This window comes from Spinacia oleracea, chromosome 4, assembly GCF_020520425.1.
Source record: "Spinacia oleracea cultivar Varoflay chromosome 4, BTI_SOV_V1, whole genome shotgun sequence".
NCBI classification, from domain to species: domain Eukaryota; kingdom Viridiplantae; phylum Streptophyta; class Magnoliopsida; order Caryophyllales; family Amaranthaceae; genus Spinacia; species Spinacia oleracea.
Window position 1 is genome coordinate 114260935 of NC_079490.1, and position 6000 is coordinate 114266934.

The window sequence follows — 6000 nt, forward strand, 5'->3', positions numbered from 1 at the left end:
GAGGGCAACGACAAATAGTAAGTTCCTACGGCTAATGCAGCAATCCGTGCTCCATTTCCCACTCGTAGGTCGACTTCTCCCTTGCTTAACTTTCTACTTCTTCTTAGTCCCTGTGGATTGGAACATAAGTGTGAGCCACAACCTGTATCTAATACCCAAGAAGTTGAATTAGCAAGTATACAGTCTATAACGAAAATACCTGAAGATGGAACGACTGTTCCGTTCTTCTGATCTTCCTTTAGCTTCAAGCAATCTCTCTTCCAATGCCCCTTCTTCTTGCAGTAGAAGCATTCGGATTCAGAAGTGGGTTGACTGACCTTCCTCTTTGCAGATTTGGCGCCAGTTTGCTTAGTTGGGCTGGCCTTGTTGCCACCTTTCTTAGCATTCCTCTTCTTTCCAGATTTCTTGAACTTGCCCCCACGCACCATAAGCACATCTTGCTTATCACTTTTGAGCGTCTTTTCAGCGGTCTTCAGCATACCGTGAAGCTCAGTGAGCGTTTTGTCCAGACTATTCATACTGTAGTTCAGTTTGAACTGATCATACCCGCTATGAAGAGAATGGAGGATGGTGTCTATAGCCATTTCCTGAGAAAATTGCTGATCCAGCCGACTCATATTCTCAATGAGTCCAATCATTTTGAGAACATGTGGACTTACGGGCTCGCCTTTCTTAAGCTTGGTCTCAAGAATTTGCCTATGAGTCTCGAATCTTTCGACTCGAGCCAGATCTTGGAACATGTTCTTCAACTCACTGATGATTGTGAAAGCATCTGAGTTGATGAACGTTTTCTGCAGATCCGCACTCATAGTGGCGAGCATTAGACATTTCACATCCTTGTTGGCATCAATCCAACGATTGAGGGCTGCCTGAGTGATCCCGTCGCCTGGAGCTTCGGGCATCGCCTCATCTAGGACATACTCCTTTTCTTCCTGCATAAGAACTATTTGCAAGTTCCTTTGCCAGTCAAGGAAGTTTTTCCCGTTCAACTTCTCCTTTTCGAGAATTGATCGAATGTTGAATGAATTGTTGTTTGCCATATTAAAACTACAATTGAAAAGAATAAACAAATAAATAACCATTCACAGTTTCTCTTAATAAACTTAAATTCTAGCATACATGCATAATTCAATGTTTATTAAGCATTTTATTCAAGTTATGTGTTCCGGCAGGTGTGAATAAAATGATTCCAAGATCCTAAAATCATTGAAGAACTAAGCACAGTTTGTCGACTTAATCCTAGAACATCTTAGGTAAGCAAAAGCCTTTTGCTAATAGTCTAGAAACTATTCTTGGTTGATAGGTACGTCTAAGAACTTATTAGGTAAACCTATCGAATTTGCCACGACATAAAAGGACTCCTTACTTATATCGTTGAGTTTCACCAAAACTAACATGTACTCACAATTATTTGTGTACCTTGCCCCTTTAGGACCAATAAGTAACACCTCGCTGAGCGAAAACTATTACTAGATTGATGTAAAGGATATCCAAGCAAGTGTATATTTTGGCATGGCACCTTTTAACTCAATTTTTAAGTTTGGAACTTAAGGCTCTTACTATGTTGGTTAGATTTTAAGTGAACTAAAATCCTTAATCATGCAACATAATCAAGCTTTTGATCTCATGCATTTTAAGACATATTTAAAGCAATAAATAACTTAAAACATGCATAAGATATTTGTGATCTAGTATGGCCCGACTTCATCTTGAAGCTTTGACTTCAAAGTCCGTCTTGAAAATCTCCGTGGGAGGCACCATTTTCTTCAAATAGGATAAGCTATAACTAATTACAACTATTTGATGGTACGCAGACCATATTTGAATTGAAAAATAACTTTGGTGCTTTAGACCAATTACATTCAAATTAATGGTACGCAGACCATATTTTCTATCCTATTTGGGCCATACTAGTCACTTCATAACCTGCAAAACAGTACATATACAATATATACCATTCACCCATTCATTATCATGAATGGCCCACATAGCTGGTTAGTTAAACACATTATGCATCACGTAAACATTTGCAGCAATTAATCAAGGGCACCAATAATCTACCAATTATTCAGTCCTTATTAATTCTAATCGAGTTGTTTTAACCTTAAGGATTTGTAGACCTAATCAAGAGTTTATGACTAAAAAGTGCTCCCACTCAAACCAATAAATTCATATGCTTTACTAATTTTAAACATAAAATTGTATTTCTAGTCTAACCGGAAACATACAAATTTAATTAAAATTTAAAGCTCATATAAATTTATAATTGAATCCAAAATTTTAATTTAATTTCAGTCGCATTTAAATTAATTCATGATTTTAATTTTAGTAAAATAATTAGAATAAATTCCATTTATTATAATTATAATATTCAAAATTAAAATCCAAGAAATTAATTCAAATTATTAATTTTAAAATTAATTAAAATTACGTGAACTGAAATTTTCAAATTAAACATTCAAAACGATCTAATCGAAACGCAAACACCCTACGCGTTGCACGCCCATGGGCTGTACGCACACAGCCATTGCTGGCCATGTGCGCGCAGCCCATGCGCTCGTTGCATAGCTGCTGCTGTCCCATACGCAAGCCTCCGCACAGCGCCCACCGCACGCGAGCTATCGCTCGCAGCGCGCGCGCGTTACCGCGCTCGCTGGTGCGCGAGATCGCTCGCTGGTGCGCGCGAGCCATCGCTCGCTGGGGCGCTGCATCGCTCGCTGGTGCGCGCGAGCCATCGCTCGCTGGCGCGCGAGATCGCTCGCTGCGCGCGCGCGAGCCATCGCTCGCTGGTGCGCGAGATCGCTCGCTGGTGCGCGCGAGCCATCGCTCGCTGGCGCGCGAGATCGCTCGCTGGTGCGCGCGAGCAATCGCTCGCTGGCGCGCGAGATCGCTCGCTGGTGCGCGCGAGTGATGCTGTGCGCAGCGCTCGTGGCACGCGAGCTTGCGCTCGCTGCGCACGAGGCTGCGCGCTGTTATGCGAGGCAGCGCGCGCTGTGGCGCAGCTCGCTTGCTGCCCACACGCGACTGCCTTGGCTCGCCCCTCGCCCATGCCCATCCGTTCATTGCTCGTGGCACACGACACAAGGCAGGGCTGCTGCCTTGTGCTCGTGCACTACGCCCTTGCTCATTGCATTCGTGCCGCACGGGCGACGAGCTCCCTTGCTCGTCGTCGCATGCCCGCATTATACAACACCTCTTAAGGGTAACACGAAGCGTCCATTGCTTCGTGCGTGCAAGTTGTTTGAACGAATCGCATAAAAATTTAAAATTTATATTCAAAATTAATGACAAATTAATAAATAATATTAATTTCATAATTTTAGGGCGAAAAAATCGAAAATTTATTATCCAATTGATTTCCGATTGTTATGGATTCAAGTCTAGGTCATAAAAATTTAAAATTTATCATAAATTTACAATTTTTATGGTGGTTTTTAATCATAGGTTTCTAATTAAATTACAATTAATTATGAAAATCAAATTAATTCTAAATTATTCTAATTTTCAACAAATTAATCATAATTACAAATTAGATTGCATAATTAACAAGACTAGGCATTCAAACTTGTTAAACATATGCAGTAGGTCAATCAAAAATTCAAGATTTATCAACAAGAATCGCAAATATTTAATTAATCATCTTAAATTTACGAAATTTTGCATCCGAAAAACTAAAACCTTCGAAAAGTCATAGTTAGGCTTCGAATTTGAGAATTCTGGGTTCGGCAGAAAAATACTATTTTTGTCAAAATTTTAGAATGCCTTTTACATACGGAATTGACACAAAAATCACTCAATTCGGATGAGTAATGAAGAAACTGCCGAAAAACTGCGTACATATAATTAAATAAACGCAATTTGCAATTAATTAACAATTACGAAAATTAATCACCCCTTTTAATTCTTGCAAATTTGTAATATTTAACCATGTTCATGCAATTTAGATTATGAAAATAATAAGGGGCTCGTGATACCACTGTTAGGTTATGATACATATGACAAATACATAGATCATGCGGAAACAACCATTAACCCAGGAAACATATTATTTACACATAATCATATAGCATAATTAGATGCATACTCTTTGTTGCGTGCCTTCCCTAGCTGCGCCCGAACCGAACAAGAACAAGTCTTTAGGACTCCAAGTGTCGTCCCTCCGTAGAAAGTCCACAGCACGTCCGGATCCGCCTTAAGATTGACCAACTAGAATCGCCCTTAAGGTACTCAGAAAATTCGGCACTTTTGAGCAAGATGTGTGTTTGATTTTCTCTCAAAAACTCACTTTTGAATACTTGAAAACTTGTGTATAAATTATGACCCCTAGGCCTTTATTTATAGAGTTATGGAAAAGGAATCGTAATCCTAGTAGGATGCGAATTAATTGGAATTAGAATTCTACATGAATTCTACTTAATCAATTTATCCAATAGGAATAGACATTTAATCATACACTGACTCTTGCAGATTCAGGAATCTCGCATGAGCTCAAACTCACACACACACGGCAGCCACAAGGACTGCCCATGCGTGCGAGCTGTAGCCCACGCAGCAAGGCCCACGCATCCGTGGCCTTGGCGCGCGCTGGGCTTGTGCGTGCTTGCTGGGCGACGGCCTGGCTTCGTGCTGGGCCTTCGTCCGGCAGGCCTCGTCCGATGCTAATTCGTACGATATGCTTCCGATTAAATTTCCATTTCCGGAATCTATTTCCGATACGAACAATATTTAATATTTCCGATTCCGGAATTAATTTCCGTTTCGAACAAATATTTAATATTTCCGTTTCCGGAATTATTTTCCGATTCCGGTAATATTTCCGATTCTGACAATATTTCCGTTTCCGGCAATATTTCCGATTCTGGTAATATTTCCATTTCCAATAATATTTTCCGATACGTACCATGTTTCCGTTTCCGGCAACATCTACGACTTGGATAATATTCATATTTCCGATACGATCCATATTTCCGTTTCCGGCAATATCATCGTTTCCGGAGTATTCATTTCTTGCCTGTGACGATCTTAGCTCCCACTGAAACCAAGATCCGTCGGTTCCGAATATTCATAGATGGAGTATTTAATGCCATTAAATACTTGATCCGTTTACGTACTATTTGTGTGACCCTACGGGTTCAGTCAAGAGTAAGCTGTGGATTAATATCATTAATTCCACTTGAACTGAAGCGGCCTCTAGCTAGGCATTCAGCTCACTTGATCTCACTGAATTATTAACTTGTTAATTAATACTGAACCGCATTTATTAGACTTAACATAGAATGCATACTTGGACCAAGGGCATTATTTCCTTCAGCATAAAGCTGCATTATCGTAAAACAATTCAATCAAATCATACTTGTAATCCCGCAAATCATAAAACATCATTATAAAACATCAATCATTCATAACATCATTCATAAATACATTTTGAAGGGATTGCGGGTACTAGCAATAACCGTTACCTTAATTCCATGATTGCTAGGCCTTTTTCCTTGGTTCGTTCGTCCTGAGCTCCGAGTTCGATTTCTTTCAAAGTATCAAATTATTGAATTAGTTACTAAAACAATAAACACTTTAAAACCAATATTTTATAAATAATGAATTCATAGATAGTGAATTTTGAAATAATGAATTTAATAAAAATATAATTTTCATAAATTATTGAAAATATTATTAAACGAAATTTTAATAAAAATTACATAAATCGATTTACATGAATATTATTTAATTTCATAAATTAACGAAAATATTATTTAAATCAAATTTTTAGTCAAAGTATAAATTTGAAATTATCATTTAAATTTATATGATCACGATTAGAAATAAATAACAATTGATTTTTCATAAAATATTAATATTAGGACTTAAATAAAGAAATAAGACTCACTTAGAGATATTGGGCCAAAGTAAAGGGTTTTGGGCTTGACTTGGGGGAGTTAAAACCAACGTTCCTAAATTGGAACGTGGTTCCTGGGTTTCTGGAAAACCCGAAGCAGAGTAAGC